The sequence below is a fragment of the Xenopus tropicalis genome, chromosome 4 (genome assembly GCF_000004195.4).
Source record: "Xenopus tropicalis strain Nigerian chromosome 4, UCB_Xtro_10.0, whole genome shotgun sequence".
In the NCBI taxonomy this organism is placed as follows: domain Eukaryota; kingdom Metazoa; phylum Chordata; class Amphibia; order Anura; family Pipidae; genus Xenopus; species Xenopus tropicalis.
Genome location: NC_030680.2, coordinates 151,922,672 through 151,941,778, shown reverse-complemented (window position 1 = coordinate 151,941,778; position 19,107 = coordinate 151,922,672).

Below are 19,107 nucleotides of genomic sequence, written 5' to 3'. Positions count from 1 at the left end.
ATCCTAATCCGCAGTAAATGCACCGACGTTCCCCGCCCCCGGGGCTCATTTAGTCTGAGTTCTGACTCAGTAGGTGAAATAGGAGCAATTTTAGCTGATTGATATAACAAAGGGGCAGCAGGGAGTTACAGTTGGGCAGCGATCACTCCCTGAATCCACTGATACAGTTACAGGCAAAGCCTCCGGCACATCATGGGGGTCCCGGGCTCACCCCCGAGTATGTGTGAGTATGAGTGTGAGTATGAGTATGAGGATAAGTGTGAGTATGAGTGCGAGGATGAGTGCAAGGATGAGTGTGAGGATGAGTGCGAGGATGTGTGAGTATGAGTGTGAGTATGAGTGTGAGTATGAGGATGAGTGTGAGTATGAGTGTGAGTATGAGTGCGAGGATGAGTGCGAGGATGAGTGTGAGGATGAGTGTGAGTATGAGTGTGAGTATGAGTGTGAGTATGAGTGTGAGGATGAGTGTGAGGATGAGTGTGAGGATGAGTTTGAGGATGAGTGTGAGGATGAGTGTGAGGATGAGTGTGAGTATGAGTTTGAGGATGAGTGTGAAGATGAGTGTGAGGGTGAGTGTGAGTATGAGTGGGAGTATGAGTGCGAGGATGAGTGCGAGGATGAGTGCGAGTATGAGTGCGAGTATGAGTTTGAGGATGAGTGTGAGGATGAGTTTGAGGATGAGTGTGAGGATGAGTGCGAGGATGAGTATGAGTATGAGTGTGAGTATGAGTTTGAGGATGATTGCGAGGATGAGTGTGAGGATGAGTGCGAGGATGAGTATGAGTATGAGTGTGAGTATGAGTTTGAGGATGATTGCGAGGATGAGTGTGAGGATGAGTGCGAGGATGAGTATGAGTATGAGTGTGAGTATGAGTTTGAGGATGATTGCGAGGATGAGTGTGAGGATGAGTGCGAGGATGAGTATGAGTATGAGTATGAGTGTGAGCACTCAGTACCCACTGTTCCTCGGACTTTAAAGCCAGCGAGTCGATCGGGTGGGTTAAAAGATTTTGATTGGGCGCCATAGATGGAGCCTGAGCAAAATCTGCCGTCAGGGCTGAATCGGCATAAGGGATCCTTCCGTAATTTAGATCTCTGTACCTTAAGTCTACTAAAAAATCAAAAAAGCATTAATTAAAGCCAATAGGGCTGTTCTGCCCCAATAAGGGGTAATTATATCTTAGTTGGGATCAAGTACAGGTACTGTTTTATTATTACAGAGAAAAGGGAATCATTTAACCATTAAATAAACCCAATAGGGCTGTTCTGCCCCAATAAGGGATAATTATATCTTAGTTGGGATCAAGTACAGGTACTGTTTTATTATTACAGAGAAAAGGGAATCATTTAACCATTAAATAAACCCAATAGGGCTGTTCTGCCCCAATAAGGGATAATTATATCTTAGTTGGGATCAAGTACAGGTACTGTTTTATTATTACAGAGAAAAGGGAATCATTTAACCATTAAATAAACCCAATAGGGCTGTTCTGCCCCAATAAGGGATAATTATATCTTAGTTGGGATCAAGTACAGGTACTGTTTTATTATTACAGAGAAAAGGGAATCATTTAACCATTAAATAAACCCAATAGGGCTGTTCTGCCCCAATAAGGGGTAATTATATCTTAGTTGGGATCAAGTACAGGTACTGTTTTATTATTACAGAGAAAAGGGAATCATTTAACCATGAAATAAACCCAATAGGGCTGTTCTGCCCCAATAAGGGGTAATTATATCTTAGTTGGGATCAAGTACAGGTACTGTTTTATTATTACAGAGAAAAGGGAATCATTTAACCATTAAATAAACCCAATAGGGCTGTTCTGCCCCCAATAAGGGGTAATTATATCTTAGTTGGGATCAAGTACAGGTACTGTTTTATTATTACAGAGAAAAAGGAATCATTTAACCATTAATAAACCCAATAGGGCTGTTCTGCCCCAATAAGGGGTAATTATATCTTAGTTGGGATCAAGTACAGATACTGTTTTATTATTACAGAGAAAAGGGAATCATTTAACCATGAAATAAACCCAATAGGGCTGTTCTGCCCCAATAAGGGGTAATTATATCTTAGTTGGGATCAAGTACAGGTACTGTTTTATTATTACAGAGAAAAGGGAATCATTTAACCATTAATAAACCCAATAGGGCTGTTCTGCCCCAATAAGGGGTAATTATATCTTAGTTGGGATCAAGTACAGGTACTGTTTTATTATTACAGAGAAAAGGGAATCATTTAACCATTAATAAACCCAATAGGGCTGTTCTGCCCCAATAAGGGGTAATTATATCTTAGTTGGGATCAAGTACAGGTACTGTTTTATTATTACAGAGAAAAGGGAATCATTTAACCATTAAATAAACCCAATAGGGCTGTTCTGCCCCCAATAAGGGGTAATTATATCTTAGTTGGGATCAAGTACAGGTACTGTTTTATTATTACAGAGAAAAGGGAATCATTTAACCATGAAATAAACCCAATAGGGCTGTTCTGCCCCAATAAGGGGTAATTATATCTTAGTTGGGATCAAGTACAGGTACTGTTTTATTATTACAGAGAAAAGGGAATCATTTAACCATGAAATAAACCCAATAGGGCTGTTCTGCCCCCAATAAGGGGTAATTATATCTTAGTTGGGATCAAGTACAGGTACTGTTTTATTATTACAGAGGAAAAAGAAATCAGTTTAAAATTCTGAATTATTTGATTATAATGGAGTCTATGGGAGATGGCCTTTCTGTAATTCGGAGCTTTCTGGATAACGGGTTTCCGGATAAGGGATCCCATACCTGTACCCCCATATCTGCCCATTGAGCCCTGAGCGTTAGTGGCCGATTGGATATGCCAGTAGAAGGGGGAGGGGCAGCGCTGGATACAAGGGAAGGATCACATGACAGGAAACCAGCGCCACTTTATCACCTGGTTCTTATCAGCCAATAAATGAACATTGTGTCTCCGTTGCATCCAAAAAGCCATAACTCACCCTAAATGGATCCTTCTTGGGGCAGGTGCTTTATAGCCAAGTGCAACCCCCCCCCCCCCCCAGTGATCCCTGACCCCTCCCCACTGACAGCTGCCAGAGAGCATGCTGGGAGCACATTATGAGGGGAAGGAAAGTCACTTAGGGATGAGTGAGGTTTATAGAAACACAGACTAAAGTGCTAATAGATCATTGTATTGTGGGCGGGGCCCCTGGGAGCAGTGGGAGGGGCCACAGAAAGAGTACATTCCAGGCTAATGGCGTGGGAGTGGCACCGGGACCGGCTGAATGGGTCGCTGGTTCTGTTTGGGAAACATACAAAGTGCTGCCCCCCGCCCCTTAACCCTTTGTGGCAATGTTATATTTGAGTTCATTAGTGCAGGGGTTATTCCCATGGGATTTATTTACAGATCTATATTTGTGTTTTGGATTAAATGCTAATTATAGGCGGCGAATTATGATGAAGAACCAGAACTACTAACGGCGTAAAAACTGTAATAAACATATTAATGATACATTGTAGCCAATCCCTGCACTGGTTCTGTATAATCTATCTCTCTGTACAGGCTATGGGCAAACATAGGGGGCTGTTCCTGCTGAATTGTGCTTAGTACAGGGGAATCCCTATGTCATAGTTTTATGGTATCTCTCTGTACAGGCTATGAGCAAACTTAGGGGGCTGTTCCTGCTGAATTGTGCTTAGTACAGGGGAATCCCTATGTGCCATAGTTTTATGGTATCTCTCTGTACAGGCTATGGGCAAACTTAGGGGGCTGTTCCTGCTGAATTGTGCTTAGTACAGGGGAATCCCTATGTGCCATAGTTTTATGGTATCTCTCTGTACAGGCTATGGGCAAACTTAGGGGGCTGTTCCTGCTGAATTGTGCTTAGTACAGGGAATCCCTATGTATAGCACACACACAGGGAGAATAATAAACCTGATCAAATGGAAAGTTAAATCACAATTAATAATCAGGTCCCGGTTCCCATAGAAACTGGAAGTAAAGTTTTCCTTTCATATTGGAGGTTCAGACGCCGCAATGAGGGGATGGGGGGGGGGGGCAGGATGGGGGGGGGGGGGCAGTTACATCTTGAAACTATTGAGCTTTCCTATAACTTTCAGACAATTACCTGGGGCAGAACGGCCGCAATTACCCCCCCCCCCCCCCCCCCCCAATCTGCTACAGGTTGGGAGGTGCAGAATCAGCGCAGCGACTCCTTCTTCCATTGTAACTATCTGTCTCCCTATATCTGCCATTCCCTCTCTCACTCACACTCACCTACACACTCACACTCACCTACACACTCACCTGCACACTCACCTACACACTCACCTACACACTCACCTACACACTCACACTCACCTACACACTCACCTACACACTCACCTACACACTCACACTCACCTACACACTCACCTACACACACTCACACTCACCTACACACTCACCTACACACTCACCTACACACTCACACTCACCTACACACTCACCTACACACACTCACACTCACCTACACACTCACCTACACACTCACCTACACACTCACTCACCTACACACTCACCTACACACTCACACTCACCTACACACTCACACACTCACACTCACCTACACACTCACCTACACACTCACCTACACACTCACACTCACCTACACACACTCACACTCACCTACACACTCACCTACACACTCACCTACACACTCACACTCACCTACACACTCACCTACACACACTCACACTCACCTACACACTCACCTACACACTCACCTACACACTCACCTACACACTCACACTCACCTACACACACTCACACTCACCTACACACTCACCTACACACTCACACTCACCTACACACTCACCTACACACACTCACCTACACACACTCACCTACACTCACTCATACTCACCTACACACGCACTCACACTCACCTACAAACTCACACTCACCTACACTCACTCACACTCACCTACACACTCACCTACACACGCACTCACACTCACCTACACACTCACACTCACCTACACACACTCACCTACACACTCACTCACACTCACCTACACACACTCACCTACACACACTCACTCACACTCACCTACACACTCACTCACACTCACCTACACACACACACACACACACTCACCTACACACTCACTCACACTCACCTACACTCACTCACACTCACCTACACACACTCACCTACACACTCACCTACACACTCACCTACACTCACTCACCTACACACTCACCTACACTCACTCACCTACACTCACCTACACACACTCACCTACACACTCACCTACACACACTCACCTACACTCACTCACCTACACACACTCACCTACACACACTCACCTACACTCACTCACCTACACACACTCACCTACACTCACTCACCTACACACACTCACCTACACACTCACCTACACACACTCACCTACACACACTCACCTACACACACTCACCTACACACTTACCTACACACACTCACCTACACACACTCACCTACACTCACTCACCTACACTCACTCACCTACGCTCACATACTCACCTACACACACACATTCACTCAGATTTACACTCACACACACACTCACTCAGATTTACACTCACTCAGATTTACACTCACATATATTTACTATAAACCTGCTAAAACCCAAGGAAATCCCCACAGAGGGTTCTATTTCTCCGTAGGATTTCACAGTTCTGACACAGTGATAGATGACAGGGCACTTTGAGTTAAAGACCAGCAAATTAACAGTTAATTAGCAGTTGATAAATAGCAGAGCCGCTGCCCCTGTCTGTGTATTCACTGAATCAGCGAGTGTGCGAGGGGCCCCCACCCACATCTGCCTTCCGTCACCCCCCCAATTGTTATCATATGTTCCACCCCCCAACCAGCAGCTCTCGGGGTCCCACACACTGTGTAATCAGGCCAGGGGCATGCTGGGTATCAAGCACGTGATTATGTACCCCCCACTGCATATGATAAGGATATTGGAATACTCAGAGTTCCCTGTATAACTCAGCCTGCAGCCTTGTGCCTTTATATGGGGGGCACAGAACCCCTCAGTGACTGCTAATATCCTTATCATTTACAGTAGGGGGTACATTATCCCTTATAATACATGAGTGATACTCAGAGTTCCCTGTATAACTCAGCCTGCAGCCTTGTGCCTTTATATGGGGGGCACAGAACCCCTCAGTGACTGCTAATATCCTTATCATTTACAGTAGGGGGTACATTATCCCTTATAATACATGAGTGATACTCAGAGTTCCTGTATAACTCAGCCTGCAGCCTTGTGCCTTTATATGGGGGGCACAGAACCCCTCAGTGACTGCTAATATCCTTATCATTTACAGTAGGGGGTACATTATCCCTTATAATACATGAGTGATACTCAGAGTTCCCTGTATAACTCAGCCTGCAGCCTTGTGCCTTTATATGGGGGGCACAGAACCCCTCAGTGACTGCTAATATCCTTATCATTTACAGTAGGGGGTACATTATCCCTTATACTACATGAGTGATACTCAGAGTTCCCTGTATAACTCAGCCTGCAGCCTTGTGCCTTTATATGGGGGGCACAGAACCCCTCAGTGACTGCTAATATCCTTATCATTTACAGTAGGGGGTACATTATCCCTTATAATACATGAGTGATACTCAGAGTTCCCTGTATAACTCAGCCTGCAGCCTTGTGCCTTTATATGGGGGGCACAGAACCCCTCAGTGACTGCTAATATCCTTATCATTTACAGTAGGGGGTACATTATCCCTTATAATACATGAGTGATACTCAGAGTTCCCTGTATAACTCAGCCTGCAGCCTTGTGCCTTTATATGGGGGGCACAGAACCCCTCAGTGACTGAGATCCCTATGACAGAGGATATTCGGGGGGGGGGGGGCAGATCCGTATGACAAAGGAAATTGGGGGGGGGCAGATCCCTGTGACAGAGGATATTGGGGGGGGCAGATCCGTATGACAAAGGAAATTGGAGGGCAGATCCCTATGGCAGAGGATATTGGGGGGGGGCAGATCCCTATGACAGAGGATATTGGGGGGGCAGATCCCTATGACAGAGGATATTGGGGGGGGGGCAGATCCCTATGACAGAGGATATTGGGGGGGGCAGATTCCTATGACAGAGGATATTGGGGGGGAAGATCCCTATGACAGAGGATATTGGGGGGGGGGCAGATCCCTGTGACAGAGGATATTGGAGGGGGCAGATCCCTATGACAGAGGATATTGGGGGGGGCAGATCCGTATGACAGAGGATATTGGGGGGGGCAGATCCCTATGACAGAGGATATTGGGGGGGGCAGATCCCTATGACAGAGGATATTGGGGGGGGCAGATCCGTATGACAGAGGATATTGGGGGGGCAGATCCCTATGACAGAGGATATTGGAGGGGGCAGATCCCTATGACAGAGGATATTGGGGGGGCAGATCCCTATGACAGAGGATATTGGAGGGGGCAGATCCCTATGACAGAGGATATTGGGGGGGGGCAGATCCCTATGACAGAGGATATTGGAGGGGGCAGATCCCTATGACAGAGGATATTGGGGGGGGCAGATCCCTATGACAGAGGATATTGGGGGGGGCAGATCCCTATGACAGAGGATATTGGGGGGCAGATCCCTATGACAGAGGATATTGGGGGGGCAGATCCCTATGACAGAGGATATTGGGGGGGGCAGATCCCTATGACAGAGGATATTGGGGGGGCAGATCCCTATGACAGAGGATATTGGGGGGGGGCAGATCCCTATGACAGAGGATATTGGGGGGGGTCAGATCCCTATGGGGGGGGGTCGGCAGGCTATACAGTAAGTGCATTAGAGGAGGCAGAACATTCCGTAGAAGCAGGGAATTCAGAGATAAACAATCACACGCACCCGGGACCCACAATATCCCCGCAGCACAGAGCCGAGCCGTTTGGGGATTACATTATTTATCCCTTTATTATACACACAACGCCAGGATACATAATGGGCGCAAGTACTTCCCCGCCGACGGATATGATTAATTTGCCGTTTGCAATAACATTTTAGTGCTATTTTATCTGGGAGTTCCTGGAATGTTTTGAAGTCTGGCACTAATGGAAGCAAATCCATCAGCGCTTTGTAAAAAGAACAAATTATTTGGGATTTGTGCGACACGGGGGGAATGATTGAGGGAAGATACACATTTCCTATTGTTTTGACTAATGTCACTCACTCCGGCCGAGCTGCCCCAGAACCCAAAGTCCCATCTACTGCCCCACAGGGGTATTTATTCCATTTACTTTCCCCTTCTCCTAAATATTATTCCTCCCCCGTGCTCTGTTATACAGATAGCTAGAATGTCAGCCATAAAGCAGGGCAGGACTGCTGCTTACAATGGGGGGGGATCAGATAGGATCTGTGCCACTGTGACAGAATGCTCTGTTATACAGATAGCTAGAATCTCAGCCATAAAGCAGGGCAGGACTGCTGCTTACAATGGGAGGGATCAGATAGGATCTGTGCCACTGTGACAGAATGCTCTGTTATACAGATAGCTAGAATCTCAGCCATAAAGCAGGGCAGGACTGCTGCTTACAATGGGGGGATCAGATAGGATCTGTGCCACTGTGACAGAATGCTCTGTTATACAGATAGCTAGAATCTCAGCCATAAAGCAGGGCAGGACTGCTGCTTACAATGGGGGGATCAGATAGGATCTGTGCCACTGTGACAAAATGCTCTGTTATACAGATAGCTAGAATCTCAGCCATAAAGCAGGGCAGGACTGCCCATCACAGCCCTGAGCTGCGCTACTGGCCCTGTATTGCCCTAATGCCTCCGTATTGCCCTAATGCCTCTGTATTGCCCTAATGCCTCCGTATTGCCGTAATGCCTCTGTATTGCCCTACTGCCTCTGTATTGCCCTAATGCCTCCGTATTGCCCTAATTCCTCCGTATTGCCCTAATGCCTCTGTATTGCCCTAATGCCTCTGTATTGCCCTAATGCCTCCGTATTGCCCTAATGCCTCCGTATTGCCCTAATGCCTCCGTATTGCCCTAATGCCTCCGTATTGCCGTAATGCCTCCGTATTGCCCTACTGCCTCTGTATTGCCCTAATGCCTCCGTATTGCCCTAATTCCTCCGTATTGCCCTAATGCCTCTGTATTGCCCTAATGCCTCTGTATTGCCCTAATGCCTCTGTATTGCCCTAATGCCTCCGTATTGCCCTAATGCCTCCGTATTGCCGTAATGCCTCCGTATTGCCCTAATGCCTCTGTATTGCCCTAATGCCTCCGTATTGCCCTAATGCCTCTGTATTGCCCTAATGCCTCTTTATTGCCCTAATGCCTCCGTATTGCCCTAATGCCTCTGTATTGCCCTAATGCCTCTTTATTGCCCTAATGCCTCCGTATTGCCCTAATGCCTCCGTATTGCCCTAATGCCTCTGTATTGCCCTAATGCCTCCGTATTGCCCTAATGCCTCTGTATTGCCCTACTGCCTCTGTATTGCCCTAATGCCTCCGTATTGCCCTAATGCCTCTTTATTGCCCTAATGCCTCCGTATTGCCCTAATGCCTCTGTATTGCCCTACTGCCTCTGTATTGCCCTAATTCCTCCGTATTGCCCTAATGCCTCTGTATTGCCCTAATGCCTCTGTATTGCCCTAATTCCTCCGTATTGCCCTAATGCCTCTGTATTGCCCTAATGCCTCTGTATTGCCCTAATGCCTCTGTATTGCCCTAATGCCTCTGTATTGTCCTACTCTCTCCAGTACAAATTACAATTGCCCCAGTAATACCAGTATATGGGTTCAGGGGCCACTGATACCCCAGGGGTCCCACTGTATGAAACATCTTCTGCTCCAGACTGAGCTCTCAGGGGGGCAATTATACCAATAACCAGGTGACAATATTGCCCCTATTCCCCCCCAATGGCCAATGTCACCCGTAACCTAGTGACTGGGGGGTAAATAAACAAGTTTTCCCCATTAGGGGGTAATAAATAAGCCTTTATCTGGGAGGAAGTGGCAATGACACCATAATACACAGTCACATAAACAGAGGGAGGGGGGTAGGGGGGCAGATAAAGATGGGGGGGGGGGTTGTGCAGATAACAATGTGCCCTCACTGCGCTGTGTGGGATTAGCCCCTATCTGGAAGCCAATTAATTACCCCCCAGCCCTGAGCCCCCCCCAAGCAGAGATCCCTCCCCACATCGGCCCCACAGTGATCAGTGAAACTAATGAACTTAAATCCAATCTAGAATTTTCAGGAAATTGGGTTTATGCTGAATAGATCCCTTTAGATCCTGATCCCCTGCGGCACACAAACCCACCCTGTTCCCTATGGGGCAGCCCCAATCCCCCCGCCCAATGTTGGGCAGCCCCACCCCCCCGCCCAATGTTGGGCAGCCCCACCCCCCCGCCCAATGTTGGGCAGCCCCACCTCCCCGCCCAATGTTGGGCAGCCCCACCTCCCCGCCCAATGTTGGGCAGCCCCACCCCCCCGCCCAATGTTGGGCAGCCCCACCTCCCCGCCCAATGTTGGGCAGCCCCACCTCCCAGCCCAATGTTGGGCAGCCCCACCCCCCGCCCAATGTTGGGCAGCCCCACCCCCCCGCCCAATGTTGGGCAACCCCACCCCCCCGCCCAATGTTGGGCAGCCCCACCCCCCCGCCCTAATGTTGGGCAGCCCCACCCCCCCGCCCTAATGTTGGGCAGCCCAGTGGGTGAGGCTCCTATTGGTAAGTTTATGGGTTCAGTCTGACCCAGGGTATCAGGGGCACGGCCAAAGTGGGGTGCCACTGGGGGGGACATTCTGGGGGGTGGTGGCAACATGGCCAAGAGGGCAATTGAGTGATTTCTGGCTCGGGCAACTGGGAGATATGAAGAGGGGGATCTTCTGATTCATAGGGGTCCCACCGCAACATATCCGACCCCTCCAACTTCCCATGGTAGAGTCGAGTGACACCCCGCCCTTTCCGTTACTTGCCCTTTAATGCTTTGGAAAGGGGGTGAGTTGCCCCCCAAAAGCCTTACTGGGGGCCATGGCTCCCTGTTCCACCCTACAGCCCTGAAATAACCCCTTAAAGGGGCAGTTCACCTTTAGGTTAAGTTTTAGTATGTTACAGAATGGCCTGTTTTTAGCGACTTTTCAATTGGTCTTCATTATTAATTATAGTTTTTGAATTATTTCCCTTCTTCTTCTGCCTCTTTGCAGCTTTCAAATGGGGGTCACTGACCCCGGCAGCCAAACCCTATTGCTCCGTGAGGCTCCAGTTTTATTGTTATTTTTTAACACTTATTTCTCTATTCAGCCCCTCCCCTATTCATATACCAGTCTCCTATTCAAACCACTCCCTGGTCGCTAAAGAAATTTGGACCCTAGCAACCAGATATCTGCTGACACTCCAAACTGGAGAGCTGCTGAACAAAAACTGAAATAATTAAAAAACTACAAACAATAAAAAACGAAGACCAATTGCAAATTGTCTCAGAATATCACTCTCTACATCAACTCAAAGGTGAACAACCATTTTAAAGAATGAAAGCCAAATAGAACTGCCCCCAAACAGAGGGACATGGGTGAGAGTGAGTGTGGCAGCTCCATCTTTATTGCCCCTATTGGGGTATTTATTGTGTATAGTAATAACATAGCAGCGGGCCAATGACTGGGCTACAGTCGCCCCCCTGTATATTTGATGGGACAGTCACACCCCATACTGCGTGCCTGTTGCAGACTGCAGCGCACTCTGTGAGTCCCGCCCACTGTGGGTGGGGCCTGTGTATGTGGCAATAACCAGGCACATTTGCTAGCCATTATACCTGAGTGCATTAATGAGGGCACATTTATTTCGCCAGCGCGGTGTCCTGATTGCAACGAGAATTCCCCAAATTCCCTTAATTACATTGAGATGATTTTCCCCCTAATTACTCTTAATTATGTTTTCACAACTTGCTAATTATCTTTAATGGCCCCCGGCTCGTTCTAATATTTACACTTTGGCATTAAGTGCAGCGAGAGATTCCTCAGGTCCTCGTTTGGGTAATTAATGTTTGGGCTCAAGTGCCGCTTGTTTCCTTTGAATGGCCCCCCCGCACACAGAATGCCCCCCCCCGCACACAGAATGCCCCCCCGCACACAGAATGTCCCCCCCGCACACAGAATGTCCCCCCCGCACACAGAATGTCCCCCCCGCACACAGAATGGCCCCCCCGCACACAGAATGTCCCCCCCGCACACAGAATGCCCCCCCGCACACAGAATGTCCCCCCCGCACACAGAATGTCCCCCCCGCACACAGAATGTCCCCCCCCGCACACAGAATGGCCCCCCCGCACACAGAATGTCCCCCCCTGCACACAGAATGCCCCCCCGCACACAGAATCTCCCCCCCGCACACAGAATGCCCCCCCCCGCACACAGAATGTCCCCCCCCCGCACACAGAATGCCCCCCCCGCACACAGAATGCCCCCCCCGCACACAGAATGCCCCCCCCGCACACAGAATAGCCCCCCCGCACACAGAATGTCCCCCCCGCACACGGAATGGCCCCCCCCGCACACGGAATGGCCCCCCCGCACACAGAATAGCCCCCCGCACACAGAATGCCCCCCCCCCGGACTTACTGGGAAACACTTTGGGTTCATTTACACCCGAATACAAGGGCGGAACCACAGGAGAATGTGACCCGGAATGGGGCGGGGCCTGCGGAACCCGGGGGCATTTACAGTGCAGTTCTGAGGGGCCCTAACACTGTCATTTCTAGACACCCCCCTTCCCATGATCCGATGCCCCCAATATTCGGTTACACAGAAAATCTGATAATAAAGTCAAATCTATAACTATAAATCCCTCGGATCAGCGCCGTGTCCCATTGGTGCCAAGACCTTATGTATCAAACACGTCGGCCAATCCCGTTGTTCGGCCCCAGTCGGACAGTTTGGGTCACACTGATGGTACCGGGGCCCATAGGCAGCTTTTACTGGTTCTGTTTACTGGGTTCACTCCGCAGCCAAGACTGGTACCTTATAGAGTCCACATTGTGGTGCTGGTTCTGGAGTTAGTACAAGGACTGTATTAGACTGGGTTAGAACAGTAACAGAACCGCAGAGCAACGGCGACACTGAGCCTCTGTGATTGGGTCACTGAACTCTATGAAACTGGTCCACCAATAGGGATGGACTCAGGCCCAGAGGGGCACTTGTACCTCTTCTGATTAGATGCCCCAGAGGGGCACTTGTACCTCTTCTGATTAGATGCCCCTGAGGGGAACTTGTACCTCTTCTGATTAGATGCCCCTGAGGGGAACTTGTACCTCTTCTGATTAGATGCCCCTGAGGGGAACTTGTACCCCTTATGATTAGATGCCCCTGGGGGGCACTTGTATTCCTTCTGATTAGATGCCCCTGGGGGGTACTTGTATTCCTTCTGATTAGATGCCCCTGGGGGGCACTTGTACCCCTTCTGATTAGATGCCCCAGAGGGGCACTTGTACCTCTTCTGATTAGATGCCCCAGAGGGGCACTTGTATTCCTTCTGATTAGATGCCCCTGGGGGGTACTTGTATTCCTTCTGATTAGATGCCCCTGGGGGGTACTTGTACCCTTTCTGATTAGATGCCCCTGGGGGGTACTTGTACCCTTTCTGATTAGATGCCCCTGGGGGGCACTTGTATTCCTTCTGATTAGATGCCCCTGGGGGCACTTGTATTCCTTCTGATTAGATGAGTGTAATGCACATACACAGAGATTGGGGGCCCATTTGTAGTTAAAAAGAGCTGAGTGGGTGCCACTGGGTGCCACAGGGTGCCATACGGTGAGCCCCCCCCCTTACGATGAACGACGACTGAGACTTTGCTTATCAGTTATTGATTATTTGCTTTTATTACCAGTTACTGTCAGTCCCACAATGCAGCGCACACCTGAAGCCCCACCCCCTCTGTACTACAGCTCCCAGCATTCTCAGCCAGATGAATCCCTCACTCCCAGCTAAGCCCGTCCCGCCGCTATTTTCTATTTTGTGAACAACAAAAGTGGTTTTGTCATCAGCAGCCGCAGCCCATTAAGCTTTCAGTCGGGGCCAATCAGAGCTCATTTGCTACTGACAGATCCATTAATAACTTGGCCACTGGCAGCTCCTGTAACAGACGGGTCTCTCTGTCCTGAGGGCCATTAGGGCCGGGCTGGGCCGGGCCTGTTAGTGTTTGTTCAGCCCGACACAATTATCCCTAATGGGACTTTAAAGACTCCGCTCTGAAACATAACGTTCCGCTCGGCCCATAGGATCCGTGTTTGTCTCCCGTATTCGTATTGTCACTGGGGGGTAATTAGGGCAGAATTCCTCTATAGGGCCTTAACTGTAGCCAGGTGTATGTACCCCCAAACTGATACACCCCCAACTGATACACCCCCAAACTGATACACCCCCAACTGATACACCCCCAAACTGATACACCCCCAACTGATACACCCCCAAACTGATACACCCCCAACTGATACACCCCCAACTGATACACCCCCAAACTGATACACCCCCAAACTGATACACCCCCAACTGATATACCCCCAAACTGATACACCCCAAACGGATACACCCCAAACTGATACACCCCCAAACTGATACACCCCCAAACTGATTACACCCCCAACTGATACACCCCCAACTGATACTCCCCCAAACTGATACACCCCCAAACTGATACACCCCCAACTGATACACCCCCAACTGATACACCCCCAAACTGATACACCCCCAACTGATACACCCCCAAACTGATACCACCCCCAACTGATACACCCCCAAACTGATACACCCCCAAACTGATACACCCCAACTGATACACCCCAAACTGATACACCCCCAAACTGATACACCCCCAACTGATACTCCCCCCAAACTGATACACCCCCAACTGATACACCCCCAAACTGATACACCCCCAAACTGATACACCCCCAAACTGATACACCCCCAACTGATACTCCCCCCAAACTGATACACCCCCAAACTGATACACCCCCAACTGATACACCCCCAACTGATACACCCCCAAACTGATACACCCCCAACTGATACACCCCCAAACTGATACACCCCCAACTGATACACCCCCAAACTGATACACCCCCAACTGATACACCCCCAAACTGATACACCCCCAAACTGATACACCCCCAACTGATACACCCCCAAACTGATACATCCCCAACTGATACACCCCCAAACTGATACACCCCCAACTGATATACCCCCAAACTGATACACCCCCAAACTGATACACCCCAGGCTACATCTAGAGAGACAAATCCTGGAGCTGTCTCTGCAGTCTCGCATTTGGCTGTACAGGTATGGGATCTCTTATCCAGAATGCTCGGGACCTGGGGTTTTCCGGATAAGGGATCCTCCTGTAATTTGGATCTCCATATATCCTAAGCCTACTAAAAAAATCAATAACACATTAATTAAACCCAACAGGATTGTTTAACCTCCAATAAGGGGTAATTATATCTTAGTTGGGATCAAGTACAGGTACTGTTTTATTATTACAGAGAAAAGGGAATCATTTAACCATTAAATAAACCCAATAGGGCTGTTCTGCCCCCAATAAGGGGTAATTATATCTTAGTTGGGATCAAGTACAGGTACTGTTTTATTATTACAGAGAAAAGGGAATCATTTAACCATGAAATAAACCCAATAGGGCTGTTCTGCCCCCAATAAGGGGTAATTATATCTTAGTTGGGATCAAGTACAGGTACTGTTTTATTATTACAGAGAAAAGGGAATCATTTAACCATGAAATAAACCCAATAGGGCTGTTCTGCCCCCAATAAGGGGTAATTATATCTTAGTTGGGATCAAGTACAGGTACTGTTTTATTATTACAGAGAAAAGGGAATCATTTAACCATGAAATAAACCCAATAGGGCTGTTCTGCCCCAATAAGGGGTAATTATATCTTAGTTGGGATCAAGTACAGGTACTGTTTTATTATTACAGAGAAAAGGGAATCATTTAACCATTAAATAAACCCAATAGGGCTGTTCTGCCCCAATAAGGGGTAATTATATCTTAGTTGGGATCAAGTACAGGTACTGTTTTATTATTACAGAGAAAAGGGAATCATTTAACCATTAAATAAACCCAATAGGGCTGTTCTGCCCCAATAAGGGGTAATTATATCTTAGTTGGGATCAAGTACAGGTACTGTTTTATTATTACAGAGAAAAGGGAATCATTTAACCATTAAATAAACCCAATAGGATTGTTCTGCCCCCAATAAGGGGTAATTATATCTTAGTTGGGATCAAGTACAGGTACTGTTTTATTTTTTTTTTAAAAATTAGAATTATTTGCTTATAATGGAGTCTATGGCAGATGGACTTTCTGTAATTTGGAACTTTCTGGATAACGGGTTTCCGGATAAGGGATCCGGATAAGGGAGTTAAACTGCTGAAAGTAACCTGATTTTCTCTCGGAGTAGACGCAGGTTGTTATGGATCTGTTCAGTAAATAACAGAGAGCGCTGGGGCAATAACAAGAAACAGTTAAAGCCAAATTACTTGGAACAAAAAAGCCAGTAAATGTGTTTTCTTAAGAACAGAAACAAATGTTCCCAGATGACGCCGCGTTACTGAACTTATTACACTTCGCTTTTACAGACTGATTTATGGCCCCCACCCCCGGGTATTCCTGTGAGTATTATACAAGGTACGTGTAACTCCCTGCAACCCCTGGCTATCCCTATATAGATAAATATATACCCCTGGCTATCCCTATATAGATATATATATACCCCTGGCTATCCCTATATAGATATATATATACCCCTGGCTATCCCTATATAGATATATATATACCCCTGGCTATCCCTATATAGATAAATATATACCCCTGGCTATCCCTATATAGATATATATATACCCCTGGCTATCCCTATATAGATAAATATATACCCCTGGCTATCCCTATATAGATAAATATATACCCCTGGCTATCCCTATATAGATATATATATACCCCTGGCTATCCCTATATAGATAAATATATACCCCTGGCTATCCCTATATAGATATATATATACCCCTGGCTATCCCTATAGATATATATACCCCTGGCTATCCCTATAGATATATATACCCCTGGCTATCCCTATAGATATATATACCCCTGGCTATCCCTATAGATATATATACCTCTTGCTATCCCTATAGATATATATACCCCTGGCTATCCCTATAGATATATATATATCTGGCTATCCCTATAGATATATATACCCCTGGCTATCCCTATAGATATATATATATATCTGGCTATCCCTATAGATATATATATCCATGGCTATCCCTATAAATATATATACCCCTGGCTATCCCTATAAATATATATACCCCTGGCTATCCATATAAATATATATATACCCCTGGCTATCCCTATAGATATATATACCTCTTGCTATCCCTATATATATATACCCCTGGCTATCCCTATAGATATATATATACCCCTGGCTATCCCTATAGATATATATATACCCCTGGCTATCCCTATAGATATATATATACCCCTGTCTATCCCTATAGATATATATATACCCCTGGCTATCCCTATAGATATATATATACCCCTGGCTATCCCTATAGATACATATACCCCTGGCTATCCCTATAGATATATATATACCCCCTGGCTATCCCTATAGATATATATATACCTCTGGCTATCCCTATAGATATATATACCCCTGGCTATCCCTATAGATACATATACCTCTGGCTATCCCTATAGATATATATACCCCCTGGCTATCCCTATAGATATATATACCTCTGGCTATCCCTATAGATATATATATCTATAGTGTTTTTGGGCCCCAAGACACAACCCCTAATTATTATAGCAATGCCCCCGGCTTAATGTGTAAATGCCCCCTTGGGGCAACTTGAGTTGGTCGGACAGTTGGCACCGTTGGCTTCTTTACATCCCCATCCAGGCCGCGTTCCCCATCGATGTGATAATGGGGGTTTTGCCCAAAGACTGAATTTACTTTTTTGAGTTGCCTCTTCTGGGGGAAGATTTGTAATGGAAGAACAATTTGGATTTTTTTTTTGTTTTATGTCCAAGTCGTAATGTAAAGAATCTGGGATTACACATAGAGTTTGTATAAAGGCACTGGCATTCGTCTGGTCTGAATTACACCCCCCCAGCCCCCTGATTGGTGGGACCCTGCGTGTATCCCCCATGGTTCAGCCCGGATACGGTTACTATAGCTGCACCGACCTCCATTATTAGAGGCCAAATCCCATCTAATGTTACTGCAGCAGCAGGTGTGGGGCTCCCATCCCGGGTACAGATATTGCTCATTACTCCCAATCACTCACTGATTATAAGCAAAAGATTTCAGAATTATTACAGAATAAATTTTAAATGGTTCAGGTTTCCTGAGGAATGTGAATTGGAACACATGGTCCCCATCCCGGCACCGAATGGGCTGCTCCGTCACTGGGCCCCTCCCTGTGTCCCACCCACCCTCTGACTCACTCGGGTCTGTGGGTGGTCGGGCAAAATGGTACTGTGGGAATTCTGGGTCCAACCCACCGGCACCAACACCTACAATATACAGTACCAGGCTCAGCTATGGGGAAAGGCTGGCCCAGTTGGGATTGGTTACACTGGGGAAGGGGCAGTTAAGGGGGGGTCACTATATATAAATATATAAGGGGGGGCAGTAATGAAATAGAGAAAGTACAGGGAAGAGCGACTAAGCTGATAAAGGGAATGGGCTCAGTTATGGGGAAAGGCTGGCCCAGTTGGGATTGGTTACACTGGGGGGGGGGGCAGTTAAGGGGGGGTCACTATATATAAATATATAAGGGGGGGCAGTAATGAAATAGAGAAAGTACAGGGAAGAGCGACTAAGCTGATAAAGGGAATGGGCTCAGTTATGGGGAAAGGCTGGCCCAGTTGGGATTGGTTACACTGGGGAAGGGGCAGTTAAGGGGGGGTCACTATATATAAATATATAAGGGGGGGCAGTAATGAAATAGAGAAAGTACAGGGAAGAGCGACTAAGCTGATAAAGGGAATGGGCTCAGTTATGGGGAAAGGCTGGCC